At 44.1% G+C, this 16,699-nt stretch overlaps 1 protein-coding gene across 4 annotated transcripts in view; it reads right to left on the bottom strand.

The window, feature by feature from the left end:
- The window catches only part of sema6cb (semaphorin 6Cb), a 136,199-nt gene extending 123,463 nt beyond the window's left edge, over positions 1-12,736 (bottom strand). For 2 of the 4 annotated variants that reach the window (XM_067509349.1, XM_067509352.1), the window contains exon 1: positions 12,519-12,736. The gene's annotated coding sequence lies outside the window, so the exon portion shown is untranslated. The remainder of the gene's footprint in view (positions 1-12,518) is intronic. The other 2 variants (XM_067509353.1, XM_067509354.1) reach the window with 1 other exon arrangement.
- Positions 12,737-16,699: the final 3,963 nt, after the last annotated feature.

Below are 16,699 nucleotides of genomic sequence, written 5' to 3'. Positions count from 1 at the left end.
TCCATTAGCGTATCAATCACCTATAAAGCACCTTGAACCGCACTAATTGGATATGAACTGGGTTGAATGTCTATGTACTTTTCCTTAACAGAAACTAATAAATCTAGCAAAAAGCACTGTGGAGTGTGCCCTCTTGTGTTCTGCACCAAATGCCAACAACCCAGCGATCATCTGGCAAACAGACCACACGCCTGCCCTTTCTCCGCTCAGCTGCCTATTAAAAGGAAAGTGTGTTCTAGTGTCTTGTTTCAGGGAAAGTGAAAACACACACCCGCTGAGGTGCACAGGCGAGCAGAGGAGTCGGGCATGTTGTGACTCACAGTGTCTTTCCTCTTACTTTGTAGCACATTCCAGCGCTGCACCCCACCACATGGGGTAGGGGTAAGTGGCCTGACCCCTCCCTTCTCACCCACACAGCAGAAAATAAATCAGTATTCGGTTCATGTCACATGCATCGCCCCCTTTAACATATGACCTCCGGTCCCTGCAGGGTTCTCCTCACAGAGCGTGACAGAGGTTTGTCCATGCTCCTTGTCTGACGCTAACAAAGTTCTCGTGTTGAGGGGAGGAGCGTGGACTGACCCTGTCCACCTCAGACACAATAAATCCAGCTGAGGAGTTCAAGGTGGCCTGACCTGCATCTGACCCCCGTCTCTGGAAAAAACAGCTAGACGTTCCAGCAGAGCCTGTCCCGCCCCCCCCTCCCCCATCCCATGCCCTTGAGCTGAAGGTTTTTGTGGGCACCGTCAGTGTTCAAACCAACACATTTATTCACTCATATTTCACTTCACCCAACTCTGTGACATCCGAACAGTTGGGAAGCCTTGTTTCTGTCATGGGAAGTGCATTGGGAGGGAGGGGGGGGGGGGGGATTAGCATAGCATAATTACGCTGGGGAAAGATCCAGACTCCAAGGAGCAAGACATAACCCATAATTTGCCATTGTGCTCCCTATGCAATTGACAGTCGGTCTATGATATTAGAGATAAATGTCGGAATTCAGGCTGTTAGTTTAACTGATGGTGCATTCAGTATGATAATAACCACGGTCTTGCACACAGTGAGCCTGATGAGCTGTCCCACAATAGCTCTTCAACACTGTCCCTCCCCACCATGGGGTATTATCATGCAAATCTAAAAGAGAAGAGGAAGAAAATACATTTCAGTGAGTGAGGAAATATAATAGGAAGCAGGGACCTTTGGAACCACATGAAGACAAAAGAGTATATTCACCCAGCTCCGCCTGAGCAAAGCAGGGGTGACAAATGGACAGACATTATGCTGGCTGCTTAATTAAAAGAACATAGCCTAATTAAAAAGATCTTCCTGTTGAATGGGCTGCCTCGACACAGTAACTGACCTGTGTCTGCCTCGCATGTTGGGCACAGATCAGTCTTTCTCGCTTTTTTTTTTTTACTCATTTAATTTTCACATCAGAAGGGGCTTTAACCGGCGAGCCGGAAACGCGGAAGTGGAGCTCGCTGCAGGAGGTCTGCCAGATCGTGTTGGGGGTGCTCATACATGTTCAATGACTCGCGATGTCTAGAAAACAGTCAATGAAACTGGCACAAGACATTTGATTAAATGTTATTCAACAAATCTTTCACAAAACATTTTTATTCATGAATGTCTCTGCATCCATAAATCTTTTATTTTGTGGTCCCGATCGTCAATACTGTGATGTCACAACAACTACTGTGCATGTTAATAGTGATTCCTCCTCTACTGCCCTTCAGTTTGCTTCAAGAGCTGGGACATTTAAAAAAAATTAAATAAAAAAAAAACCAAACACTATCTTGATAATTACTGCGAGATTTGTCATAATTGCCCATCGATAAATGTCAACTCTGTTCCACAATCAGCCAATGAGACCTCAACAACCCAGCTGCTGTGCTGGCAGAACTAAGGACAATACACACAGACTATGAGCTGAAGTGAGCAGAGTCAGATGTCCTCACTAAACAACCATATTGTAGGGTCACAAACCTGCTGGTGGACCAGCACTGCTCTCCTTCAAAGTCGGGTTCTACTCTGCAGCTCAAAGTGAAAATCCGAGTGAGAGCTTAAAGTAAATTCAGCACATGGACAAATAGGGACGGGTACCAAGCCCTGGTGTAAACACAGTAGGAAGCTACTCGTCAGAGCTGTTGACTGAAGCATTTTCCCACTAGTGGTCTGAAACTGACATAACAAGCAACAACTGATAGCAGCAGAGAGCTGCCGTTAGTGAGCAGCTACCTTGAACACGGTAAAAAGGACCTAAAGTTAAGTGGTTTGAACTGCGGAAGCAAAGTAAACTCCATCATGGTGAAAACTCCATCATGGTGCTCTATTTAGACACAATCTCCACCTAATGTCATTGCTCGGTGGATGACTCGCTTTTTCCGAACACACACACACACACACACACAAAGGCTTTTGCTGTCTTACACAAAAGTGAACTGACAGAGTGGAAATTGTCCATGGAGCAGGAAGGTGAGGACCAATTGAAAAATTTAATAGGCAGAATGAAATTTTTATAAACAAAACAACTGCTGTGACAATTTATGTGTGAAGAAAATTTTTATGTGCAACTACCACAGTCGAGCAAATACAGGGCGACGTCTTTGTAGCATTGCAGTTTATTTTGCACCCACTGAGATATGGGAGAGAATTAATGCTGTCACAACAACTTTGCAAAGCTATGATATTCTGCCTCAAAGGAGTACAAACAACTGTGCACAGTCTTTGTGTCTGATGGGCTTCAAGGTGGACTTCCTGACATTTCATCCTCTTGGCACCTGCAGCAACAGGCCCACACCAGTGGAGAATGACTGTTTGTGCTGCAGGGCAACTGTCAGCTCCAGACATGGTCTGAGAGTCAGAGCGTGAGCATGTTGCCCCTCATTCCCTTCGCCCACCCGTCACTGAGTTGTGGCATTAAAGCGGTAGCACGGTTTGGTGGCGGGGCCTTTGTTTACTCCCAGTAGACTTTTCGTTCCATCAGTCACCCGAAAATGCTCCTTAGGGAGAGGCAGTAGAGACAAGTAGGACATGGAGGAAAGTGATGAGGAGGGATCAAAACAGCCAATGAGGATTCATTCTCCGGACAGAGGAAGTGGCTCGTGTGACCGACTGGGAGGTGTTTTGTTGGGTTTGTCTCTCTTGGTTGGTTGAAATAGGTTTACTGCCTCAAAGTAAATTAATGAACATGTTTTCCAGCCCCCAGCAGTCCTCCACACACACACACACACACACACACACACACAAACAATTACAGCTAAAATTATCATCAGCAATTACTCTGAGATTGTCCTCATGTTTGGAGGATCACAGTTTGACTCTAATCCAATTTGCTCACAAACAACTTGACCCTTGTCATCTACAGCAGATGTTACACACACAAAACTGCCAATATTGATAAAATCGGATGCAGACAAACCTAAAGACATATACAGGGAGAATGTCTAGGTAACTCAAACTTGGACTGAGGACATTCATTACAACCTAAGTTTTAATATACTTCCCTTTTTCTGGGATCAACAAAAGATAAGACCACATGGCAAAAAGACTTTAGGTGAGATTTATGGTTTGCCCACATTCCATGTCAGATGGTTAGACTTCATCAGACAGTTTTAGCTCCCTGTCAGTCTATGATGCTTTCAGCCAGACACGTGCACAGAAAAACATTTGTTTGAAGGTGTTAGAGAATGTTTTGATCAATCCCGTGGTTCTGGCAGACGGTTGCGGGTTCTCGCCCCTGTGGGCTGTGGCCTTTCTGTGTGGAGTTTGCATGTTCTCCCCGTGTTTGCGTGGTTTTCCTCAGACAATCCAAAAGCATGCATGCTGGCTTAATTGGTGAATCTAAAACTGCCCGTAGAGGTGAATGTGAGTGTGAATGGTTGTGTGACTCTGTATGCGTCTTTAAGGCCCTGCAACAGACCGGCGATCCGTCCAGGGTGTTTTGCGGGGTGAAAAAGTCCCAGGCATATTTCTTCGCATTTTTCACCATATAGTTTTACATTTATAGATACAAGAAATAACTAGTATTTTAGAGAACAAGACATGTTGTTAAATTTCAGCTTTAATAGACTCCGTTAGATGGAGACGAGTCTCAGAGTCCTCAAAGCTGAAACAATAAGAGTCAGACGCATGATGTGTCTATGAAAAATCAGTTTTTGCCTGACCAAAAGCATGTACCCTTCCTCCCACCCACTCACACAGACACAGCTGCAGGGGTGAGTCAACACATGGTTAATAAATGCACACACACACACACTTGGAATGGAAGAGTTAAGGGCAGTGGAGGAGGTTGGGGGGGGGGGGGGGGGGGGGGGGTGTTTTGCTCACCCTGGACTGCTGCCTGCTTTGGATTTATATGACACTAACTGAAACCCCTGATAACCCCCCCCCCCGCCCGCAACTCCCCTGAAAGACTGGTTTAAAAATACCCCCGATTCGATGGAAACGAGCCCGCAGTTCTGAGAAATGAAGGAAAATTACCAAACTAAGTGTAGGCGAGCAGACTCATCTTACACCATGTCCACGCCAAACATTCACTGCACATATGGTGACCACTCAAATTCACACAAAGAACAGTGTGGAGATTAAAAACTCCCATGTGCTTCCACACAGGTATAACACTTCGTATATACATATATTCAGAGTTGAAGCCTGAAAGAATAAGCACTGCACATTCTAAATTTACCACCTTCCAGATTTAAGCATAAGGCTATGCAGAGTGTTGTTTGTAGAAAATCTGCCACAATTCCTATCTGCAGAGCACAGAGTGCATGCATAAGAAATGGGATGAAGAGCCCGAGGGAGAGGGAGAGTTGGGAATCAAATCTGAGTTTCTTAAGCCATCAATGAACCTTTCACCTAGAATGACGGCTTCTACAGTGTAACTTCATGAAGTCCATTCAAAGTGTGTCCAGTGCTCGAGCGGTGACGGGGACTCGGCCACCTTTTCGAGGAACAAGGTCAAACGGTGCTGCTATTTTTGGAAAGTTTGGAAATTAGATGCAGTTAGGGCCCCTCATTGAAAGTTTGCATGTCACATTACACTGGTGAGAGGAGACCCCGTTTCATTTTTTAAAAGCTGCATGATAACTCTCGGGGGGGGGGGGGTTGCATATTTTCTCTGAACACTTAAATAAATTAAATATGTGAATACCTGTCACCTTCTGGGCGCGTGCGGAGCAGGAATGGAATATGATGGGGCATCACTCTGTGAAAGCAGCAGCTTTGGATGAAGAAGCCAGAAAAAAGGGGGCTTATCTTAGGTTTTTAATTTCCTGCTTCATTTCACATTTCAGGACCATAAAAATTCTCATTCTGAAAAACTGCAATCAGCAACAATGAGACATGATCGTAACTCAGAATTACTTCTATAGTAACTAAGCAGCAGAAAACCTTTCCCGTACGCAGTCAGCCTAACTGCCTAAGCCACGATGTGACAAGCCAGACAATCGCTGTGCAACTGATTATCAAAAACCACACACACAAAAAAAAATAAATACATAAAAAGAATCTACCAGATATTCAATCCTTCAATCCTCTTCTGCCACAACCTCTTGACCCACTTGCCTTGCATCACCCACTGTTGTGCAGATCTCCGCTGCTCCCTCAGGAATGAAAACTACTTTTCCAGCACCAGCACATCAGTCAGTACTGTATACGCCAAGTGCAGAGCATTTCTGCTGGACTTCACTTCATGAACAGTCATAGGATGATGAAAAACACCTCATGGTTAATTCTTCAAACTACTTGTTTTGTCCCAATAAGAGTGCAGAACCCAAATAAATGTAAAAATACAAAGAACGCATATTTTTCATGTTTTGAAACCATTTACATTAATACATTTATTATTAGCATCGTCCCATTCTATGCCATTTATCTGCTATCACACCCGTTATTCTGCTTCGGTAAGTGCACTGACCGGCGTTAACACTAATACTGCCCCTCGAGTTTGGCATAAGGGCTGCGACACGCCACCAATGGGAAGTAGTCCAGACATCAGTTCAGCATGTTGAAATGGTGGTGGTCCCATTTGTGAGAGAGACAACTCCCCCCCCCCCCCCCCCCCCCCCCCCCCCCCCCCCCCCAAGGATTAACAACATCAGCACGGTTTGGACTTCTTATCAGACATGTTGGTCCTTTAATGTCAGCTTGGTGCAGTCCTGCCATAGTAATGATAGAAGCCATGGTCACCGCTTAAGACGCTGATTAAAGAGCAACAAAGCCTTCGTGCGATTACCTGCTTTAAGATTACATAAAAAGTTTTCTTATCTTCAAATTGCACAAAGCAGGAGCTTTGCCATGCAGCTGGTGCCTAAATAAACTCCTAAATTTAACAGTCTGGGAGGGAAGTTTGTTCAACTTGCTTGAGTTTAAAACAACAGACTAACTAACGTCTGAAACAGACTTGTGCCAAAATAGATACGGCTGACAGCAGATTCTCAGGCATCATCAGCCAACTTAAATGAAGCCAACCTGTTTCTCCACGGTTTCTGGACCAGGCTTGTCTTTGCTTGATTTCATCATTAGATCAGAAGTGAGTAGAGATTTCAAAACGTGTCACTATAGGCTCAATGTGTGTTGTTTTACTAATGGCAGTCATGTCAGGATAAAGTGAACCATTTACAAATTGATATTTTTAACCCACCTGTGTGGTCTGTGGGCTGCAACGTCAAAATATTGTGTGTAGTGACGCCTTCTCGTGTTGAAAACAAAAGCTGCCGAACCTTCTTTTTACAAGTGTGCACCAACTCAGAAAGGGGTGGTGAGAGGCTCTGGGTGTCTAGTATGTCTTTGCAGGGAAATAACCTCTGGCACAAAGATGGATGGTTGCATTTTAGCCAACAACAACAGCAGTTTGTTTGTGGGAAATAAGAAGTAACTGGGCTGTTAGTGCAAGGTGCAAAAACCAATATGGGCCAGGCAAAGAAAACTTTATCAACAGAAATGCAAGCTTTGCAAATTCTCACACACACACACATTCTTATACAGAGCTTATTGACGCTCAATTTAAAAAGAAAGTTTGTAGATGAAAAGCCAAACTAATAAAATAGAGATACTTAAATACGCTGATGCCAAAGTCTTCGACATCAGCATCACCCACGACAAACATACGTGCTACCTATTAGCACCTTCCTCGTTCATCTCGCCTAATCGCCTGCAGCCATTTTCCTGGAAGCTGTGTATGAAAAGATTCAGGCAAACTACAAAAGCTCAGATTTTTTAGATGTTGCCATTGTCCGTAAGTATTAACTCCAGCTCCAGGTTGAGCAATGCGGTGAAGTGGGAAAACGGTCCGTTACAACAGTAAATGCTGCTGGGTGAAACAATGGTGCCTCGAATTCATTGGGTCGTTATCAGTCTTCACAATAACATGTTGACAGAGAGCAACGAGACATTCGAACCATACGCAGGGTTAGATGCAAAGCCTCGTTGCTTTAAAAAGGGATGGCAAAGAATAAATGAAAGACTTAATTGACAGATGGGTACAGATGCACGTCGGATCGCAAACATTTTATTAATGCCGAGTCCTCACACACGTACAGATGCGGGGATGGAAACCATAGTGCAACCAGCATGAGGCCTAGCTCTACAGAATCTCAGCTAAAAAAAAATAAAATAAAATAAATGAATATTCAGTTTAGTACTTTCAGTTTTGTCAGGGGGTGGTATGCTCCACTTTCAGCCTGGCTGGCTAATCAATGACGCTGGATGTCTGCCCTCATTATGAAGTGATTAAAAGATAACTTGGAGCAACAAAGCAATGCACTTTGGCCACCGCCCCAACTCAGCCAACTCCGAGTTTGACAGGCAGTAGCTGCTATGTATGGCCCAGGGCTATTAACTGAGACCCCTATGTCCTTATTTCAGTTGCTGCCTTCCATTAAACATAGGAGCAAAAGGAATCAAAGTGGATTTAGAGAGGAAGTTATGCTTCTGTATACTTTCCATGGCGGTGAGAGGGAGTGTGTGGGGACGTCTGTATTATCTTAATCTTTAGGGACTTAATATTATTCTACTGAGCGTTAAGGTTTTTAACATAAACACGATTGCGGGGCTTGTGGGTGACACAGCTGAATTGGAGTCCTGGAAGATCTTTGTGCTTAGTCATCAACTAATAATCCGTTAAAACGATGAAAATCCATGCACATATGAAGCCGCATTAGCTACTCCTTCACATGAAATATGCATGAAAAATGACAAGGATTCATTTTTGGATGATTCATTTTCCCTTCCTTTCAAGAGAGATCCTTTTTGTTGTGCATGCATCCAGGCTGCCCTGTGGGGAGCACACACAAATCCAAGTGTGTGTGTGTGTGTGTGTGTGTGTGTGTGTGTGTGTGTGTGTGTGTGTGTGTGTGTGTGTGTGTCTGATGATAGGTGCTTTCGCCTTCAACTAAAAGATCCACTGATACATGCGTGAGGGAAACAAAAAGCGTGAATCTACGAGTATTGTGACTGTGAACGCAGCATTTTTTTTTAAAACCACAATCAAAACACAGAAACCTCAGGCCATGACTTAAAGAGAACAAAAAGTATTTCAAAGTATACAGTAACTGAGGTCCTAACTTTTAACAAAAGAAAAAAAAAATCTTTCATGAGACATAAGACCCCTTCAGGCCTAAAACAAATAAATCTGAGGCAATTTGCTGACACTGCCAGCTACAGGTTATATTTTCCCCTTTAATTGCTGGACTCCATCCACTGTGCTTCACGGAGCGTAACCAGACAGTCATCCAGTGTTCCTGCTTCGCTGCTTGTGGCCATGGCGGGTTGGCAAGTGGAGCCCAAGTCCATGTTCGACAAGGGGTTAACGTTTTTAAAGGACGGCTCAACAAAACCACAGGAAGACAGCCAGTCTGGATGGATGGACCGAGGCCTGTCACTTGTCCAGTTTGTGGTCTGCCACCTCCCGCCATCCTTTCTTCTTCTCCCTCTCCTTCCCTCTAGCCTCTCGTTGAACTCAAAGCTTTTCCTCCACAAATTTACACACTCATCAGCTCGTCTATAATTTCCAATCCTGCACGAACCACACTAGGACCACAGGAGGGAAGCCACTGCACGCCTGTTTTTGGAATCACAAGTAATTACAAGCCTGCCAGGGATTCGAATCTAATAGCTGATGATTGGGCTTGTGGGGGAAAAAAAATACGTTGCCAGTCCTGAAATGTATACTCACCTTTACTTCGAGAAGGCCTCAGCAATAATAGAGATACACGTGTGACTAAACTGCACAGTAAACATCGAGACTGTGCCACAGGCAATCTGTTAATGAACTTCAAATCATGCAGGCCGATATGTGAGAGATGCAGTGCAGTGAATCAGCAAAATAATATTGTTTTCATTTCTGCTTCATCGGCAACAGCAGCTGAAGACCCTTGGAATGAAAAGCCACACCTGGTCGGGACAGTGACTGAAGAGCCACGGCAAAAAGGCAAGAGCCAGGTCTGCCTGCAGCCCATCCCATCCATTTGTACGCTTGATGCAACATGATAATGCGATTTCTAACAAGGTGTGGCCAAAAAGAGTCAGCCCTGGTCTCAGTAGGTAGCTTTGACCATCTTGACCTACGCTGTGTCAGTCCTGGGTTATAGATGACAGGGAGCTTCCGGGGCGATGGGTAATAATTCACTCCCCGAGGGGCCCGCACTCTTCACTGGACACAACTCAACCAGCCAGGAAAGAGTGAGGGGTGTGAGAGAGTAGATGGACGCAGTCGTGAGGCTCACATCCTCACAGCCCATCCGGTTTTCTTTCTTTAACGGCATCCCTTTCAAGAAGCAGCACTCTCATTGGCTGCTCAGTTGCCACGGGTAACTGGCCGTTATCAAAATGAAATATGAGGTGCCTTTCTCAGGTGCAGGGCCAAACAGTCTCCCATATGTTGCGGATGAGGAGCCGAGATTAACTGTTGCTTCCTGAAGCATGGCGCTGCAGCGGCCCATTCTTCAGACGTCGGCAGTTGAACAATGCCACCATGTGCTTGAGGTCTGAGACGCATCAGACAAATTGCTGTTATCGAGCTGGCACAACAACAGCCCATAAAATATCATCCGGTGCTCTTAAGTTCTACTGAGCTTGAAATGGGCGCAAAACGAGCGCGAGCGCAACAATTCAGCAACTTCAAATACGCTTGGGGGGTTAATGTAACGTGTCTCCATGTATCCTCCTAAAACGCATTTTTCCAACTGATCAATCCAAACTGCAAACTAATTGTGTGTGTGTGTGTGTGTGTGTGTGTGTGTGTGTAGGGGTGTTATGTGTAGCTATGCACACTTTGTCTTGACGATGAAAATGGAAATAAGCCTGCCGAATGTCCCCCCAGGGCCACAGTCCTCAGCCCCTGGTTAGGAGCCTATTTCAACCATCATTACCCTGAGGACCATTAGGAAGATGCCATCTGCACACACAGGGCCTCTCCATTGGGGCCTCTTGTCATTTCAAACTAAAAGCAAGCACCGAAATGGAAATCGGAAATAAAATTACACACTGGGCTAAATGCACCATTAACCGTGCTAACTGAGCGTTGAACCTATCAGGGACTGAAAATGAGTGCTGGACGAAGAGCAAGCAATTTTCAGTGGTGACGAGGAAATGAATGCACTGCTGATACTTTGCTCGCTCTCACAATTGCGGCCGTAACTCACCCGTCAGCAGAATGAAACTTTCCTAATGGTGTTGTGTTTTTAAAAAAAAAAAAAAAAAAAAAAAAAAAAAAGAGAGAGAGAGAGAGAGAGAGAGCAAGAGAGAGAGAGAGAGAGAGAGAGAGAGAGAGAGAAACAGTTAAAAGTTGATCGATGTGAGCGTGGGAGACTGCCACAAAAGTTGACTATAGATTTGAATGCATGTGTTTAGCACAGGTGGGAGTATCGATAGGTAGCAGAGTCAGGCTATGCAGGAGCACCTCAGTCCTGCAGGGCAGAGGCAGCTCTGCTTGTCGGCACACCAGTAACATGACAAATAAAATAACCTGAAACCACACTGCAATGTCCTCTGAGCAGCACAGACTGCTAAGTCACTGTACAGCTGCGGTAGAAAACCGCAAGCCATCAGTGGCCTCCCAATCCCATGATATCACTGCAGCAGCTGAGGGGAGCAGGGACAAAGCAAAACCGAGGAAAGAAATCACAAGATCCAACCACAGGATCTGCACCTAAACATCTGACTGGTTACACAAGGAGGTGCCTGGTGTTTTTCTGTCCCAAAAAAAAAAAAAAAAAATTGCGAGTGCTGATCAACCGAGGCAACGCTTGAGATGAATAACATTTTTCAAAACGCGTTCAAAACTTTCACAAGGCCGCGGACGAACCAGCCAGAAATAATAACAACAACAACAACAACGGGAGCATGCTGCTTTTAAGTCAGTGAGCCTATTATGTTGCAACAGGCCAAGATCGAAAAAGTAGCACTGGTGTAGTCAGGGCTCTGTTTGTGCAAAGGAGAGATTTATTTATTGTTGAATGCTCTTAGCTTCAACGGAAAGTCAACACCCGCTGAGGGAGATGATGGGACTAATGTACAACAGGCTGAGACAAATCACAGTCCCATTTCTGCAGAGGAAAGGCTCGAGAGCAGCTCTGAGCATCTATTTCAACATAAATAACCAGCAGCAGCTCCTGGGAATCTTCTGGGAGAAAAAACAGGTTTCTAATATCTGTGTGCATCTCAGGCAATACTGAAATCCAATACAGGCTGCTGCTGCTGAAATCTTTTAGAACAATGAGCTCATCCTTCTTGGCTTTAAAACAGAACTGCAGCTGAAGTAGCCAGGCATGATTTAGAGCAGGTACAAATCTGTGCAAGGAGAAAATGCACTTTTGTTAGAACCGAACAGTCACATCAAGACTGTTTTCCATTTCTGCAGACACTCACACAGATTCGTTAGTGCTGTCTGCTGGGAAGAGAGCAAAGAGCCCACAATGTGCTGATTTTTACGCACAAACTGGTGCTGAGTAAACACATTTAGCCCGGTTGCAATGAAAATAAATTAAGCCAGCTCAGGCAAATTCAATTAGCGTCAGGATGCCACTTAAAGAACCACCTTATCAGCGACTAATGGATTAGTTGTTGATGAGTGTTGCGTTTTGCAGCAGTGCAGGTCTGATCATTTAAACAAATTAAGTTTCAACTCCTTGCACAATGCGTAAAACCAAAACACAACAACAACAGGAGAATGTGTGTCAAACCCGATCTCAGCACCGACGAAGAGCTCACTAAAATGTCTAACAGCTCGCAGAAGCAGAGAAACGTCCGCGGAGCTGTGCGCCACGGAGCCAAAAACGCAGCCGAGAGAGAGAAATCAAACGGCTCCTCCGGAGCTCGAACCCAACAACTCGTTGAGACGAGTCGGAAATGTTGGGCTCGCCTAATTAAAGTTGATGTGGGAGTTTAAACGTCCTGGACACGGTGAAATAATCCGTCTGCAGTGCCAAACTTACAGACTCCTAATGAGCAAAGTACGCGCAGCAGCTGCAGCTGCGTCGCTGAAGTCGCCAACTAGCAGCAGAATCAATTCTTACCTCGTTGTTTCCCTCGTAGCTTCTCGGTGACAAAGAGCACGTCGCCGTCTTTCAGTGCGACGCTGCAGAAGAGACGAAGCAATTAAGTGGCGGCACAGAGAGAAAAGTTAGGAGTTTGAGTGAGTTCTCTTTAGCGAGCGGTTAATATTCCCACAGCGACGAAGCAGCGAACGGCGCCCTTCACTACTGTGACAGGACTGGAGCCAGACTGAAAGCACAACACCTCTGCACCCGCTCATGACACGCCCCCTCCGCGCACTTTGACAGGCGTTCTATCCAATCACGACACGACGTAAGGAGAATAGCGTCGCCTATTGGTCAATGCGCTACTTTTGGTGCGTGTGCGCGCTGCGTCCCCGCCCAGCTCGGCTCACTTTGTCTCCCAGATGTTAAACGCCTCAACATCAGGAGCCCCGTGCGGGGAGGCAGCCAATCAGAGCTCGGTACAGGGGATTTAAACGCACCTAGTTTGACTTTATGGGAGGAGCTCATGTTTTTTAAACTACCGTGAAACTACGTCACACACATGAATCCGGCTGCGCTATTTGTAGATATTTTCCCCAAAAATTGTTTCAACTATTCCCCCGCCAGCACTGTTCTGTCGTTATATTGTTGTTTTTGTTGTTGTATCATTTGTATATCAGTTGTAAATCAGAATTTATATGAGAACCATAACAATAATAAAGTTTTTGTTTTTTTAATTGTAGATATTTCCTCAATGTTCAGTCATTGTTTTGCATTTTTCTGATCAGTTTCCAGCGCATGTGCATGCAATATGGAAGCATATTATTACAGCAACATTTACATTAGCAGGGCTGGAAATGGAAATTATTACTACAGGAGCTACAGAGAAGGCACAGTAGATCTGCCATTAATCAATCTGATTTATTGTGGCATGGCTTATAGGCCAACTCATTTATAAGTTACAGACTGCATTTTATGATTTTGTGGCTTTGGACGAAAATGTCTGGATGTGTCAAAGAAATTTGAGATTTATTTATTGAATCAATTCATTACTTAGTCAGAAACCAGTAGCAAAATGCTCCTCCCAACTTCAGAGAGCACTCAAATATGTTTAAGAATCACTTATTTTGACTGTGATTCATCTCTAAAACCGAGATGCTCCCCTCCTCTTCCCCTTCGCAGTATATGCTTCCAGTGCATATTAATAACTTCTTCCTGTCTGTCTCCATCTCCCTGTACCTGTCTGCGGGAATGCAGTGTGTACCCAGTGTGCAGTTGCTGGGCCGACCTGATCGCCCAGTGTTTTAATTTATTTATTCATTTATTTTTGTCTGTCACTTCTTGTTAATCTTTCTTCCCTTTCTCCACTCATGCCAACCAGTCAAGGCAGATGACTTCCTACCCTGAACCTGGTTCTGTTGGAGGTTTCTTCCGTTACAAAGAGTTTTCTTCTGCAGCGTCACCTATAGTGCTTGCTCGGTAATGGGGTACGGCCTTGATCTACCTGTGCTAGGTGCCTTGAAGTGATTGTTGTTGCGATTTGGAGCTACACAAGTAAAACAAGAGACTAAAGGTGTATTATGATGATTATGATGACACTACTACACCAGTGGGAGGCAGCAATTCACAAAAAGATCCTGAAAAACTTACCAGGGTCATGGGGTCAAAGCACTCCCTCCCTCTGCTGGCATTTACTAAGATCGGAGAGAGGATCGTGTTTAACAAACTATGACCGAAGACAGTACAAAGTTATGCGTAACAAAATTTTGGACTACTAGAGTTACAAAAGTAACCATCACTTGGTCTTTTTAATGTTTTTGGTTTGCATGGTTTTAACGAGTAAATCAGACTGCGATCAGTGACTGCAACCTCAAATAATCAAAGTAGTAGGAAATTCCACATTAGTTGGTTGCACTTAAGTTTGTCGTTTGAAAGACAGTACGTTCAGCTTTTAATTATTTTGTCGTTTGAAGTATTAATTCTGACTACTCCACACCAAGTTACAAGTATAGCTAATGTAAATGTAGCTGTTGATTTTAGTTGTGTTAACTAAATTATAAGTGAACTACCCTTAATAACCATGTGTACAAATACTATTCCTCTTCCTGTTTACTTGTTTCTTCTTTCTTTCGCTTGCTTGTTTTTTAAGTGAGGTTAACTAATCGCAATTTGAAGTAACCTTTACAGTAGTTTGTCGCCTCCAAACCCACAAGTGTAAATGAATGCGTTGCTTAAATACATGAATTGTCTCTTTCAAATCGCAAGGCGAAGCAGTGAAATTGCAAACTGCTCTGAATACCCTGCTAAGACTGAAAGCCCTGTGTAATTTGAAAGGCCGGGGACCAAGTGTACCACCGACAGTTAATCAGCTGGTGATGATGGTGTGTAGCATTTTCCCAGAAACACTAATAAGACACTGCAGAGACGGCAGTTCTGAGGCATTTGCTCTGCCTATGCATCAGTGTTTGATGATAATCTAATAGATGGCATGGACTCACTGACTCATTCATCTCTAACCTTCATCTCTTGAATTTCCATTTCAGTCAGTCTTACTTGTTAAAATGCTCCTGTGTTACACAAAAAGGACAACAGTTCAAGTGGCTCCTGCAGCAATTGTCTCCAGCGGTTATGATGCATACACACTGTCGACCACTCTGGTAGGCAGACGAATGTGATTCTTTTAGGTAATGCTTGTTCATTACATTCCTCTTCGGCAACAAACCTCAGAAAAATTGTTATGTGTGTTCGGTTAGCTCTCACTCAACAGTAGTAGATTTACTCCAGTCATTTCTTTTGGCACTGCAAAGCTGCATGTTGTGGTGAGGCTCTTTGTAGGGGAGGGAAAGGACACAAGCTCAGAGGGCCATGATTAATGTGTACGTGCTAAATCTTTGGCCACTGTCAGTTCACCACATTACTTTGCCAGGAAGGGTTTTGGCAGTAAAGAGGATTGATATATTGACAAGCTGTTCTCCTTTAGATTTTTTTTTTTCCAGAGTAGCAGAGGAGCAATTGCGTCCTGACTGCAAACACCCATAGATCCTTGTGGTCTTTCTTGTTCGTTGCTGACCTCCACACAAAGCTACTTTATCAAATAATTAGTTATTATTTTGGGTCTTTATCTAATCTGCAGCATGACTGAGGTCCAGGAACACCCTGATCACATTCACACTTGGAAGCTGCCCCCTCACCTGCTTTGGATCTTATCACACCGTTTACTGGCTGTTATCAGTTATCGGCACCATAGTTGTGAGCCAGTAGGCTCCTGCTCCACGTGTTAATAGGCTCGGTGAGATATTGTCGTGCAATATTATGTGCCGCAATGTAGTTTGGTTTTGGCACCAAAACATACATGCTTTTGGATAGATTTTGTCACAATAACAAGACCATTATGGTTTGGGAAAGATTGTGGTGTGCAATAAAATACAGAAACAACATTGACTGAAATAACAATAGTGTCGGGACACAAACTACTGTCTCTTGCCAATTTTCCCACACATCTTTGCTCATAATAGATATGCCGGTAGGTTGTAGGCAACCTGCCAAACCATAACTATGGGCTTACAGTGACTGGTAACTCACCATTCAATGGCACGATAACTTTCCAATCAGCAGTCTTCCCGTTACAAGCCCCCTACTCCCTTCTTAGAAACAAAAGGAAGCACCAAGCATAGTTTTAAAACCAAATAATTAGCGATGTGTGTTTCAAAAATAACACAGCACAGTTTAGTGTTGGATTTCACCAACTTTCATTAACACTCTGCAAAAAAGCAATAACAATGTTTCCCGAATTGCTCAACAGAGCGTTAAAGCGACTTCTGACAAAATTTAACACAAAGATTATAATAGTTGTGGAATTAGTGATCTCTCTTGGTAATTTGACCGTAACCCTACCTCGTCAAGTTCACTGTGTGACTTTTAGCCAACAAAGGGGAGTGAACGTCTTGCTTCTTGCCTTTTTATCTCACAAAACCACCCTTCCAGCAAGAACAACAGAGGTGTTGAGGAATTTGAACACAATAATTGGTTAGAAAAGGGCAGCGGTGCTTTGAGCCATCGTCATCAGTCAATGTGGTGCTCACTTGTTTGCATAGGAACAAGGCAGCTTTTTCAGTAAGCCTGCAAATCTTTTGCCAAGGCACAAACGACACTGAAGGATATTTTACAAAGTGCTGTTTAGTGGCGAAAAGAACAATCTTTTTGCAAAAGATATGCAA

Source organism: Channa argus, chromosome 7 (assembly GCF_033026475.1).
Source record: "Channa argus isolate prfri chromosome 7, Channa argus male v1.0, whole genome shotgun sequence".
Taxonomy (NCBI): domain Eukaryota; kingdom Metazoa; phylum Chordata; class Actinopteri; order Anabantiformes; family Channidae; genus Channa; species Channa argus.
Note: the sequence above shows the minus strand (reverse complement) of the source record. Positions and strands in the feature narration are given on the sequence as shown.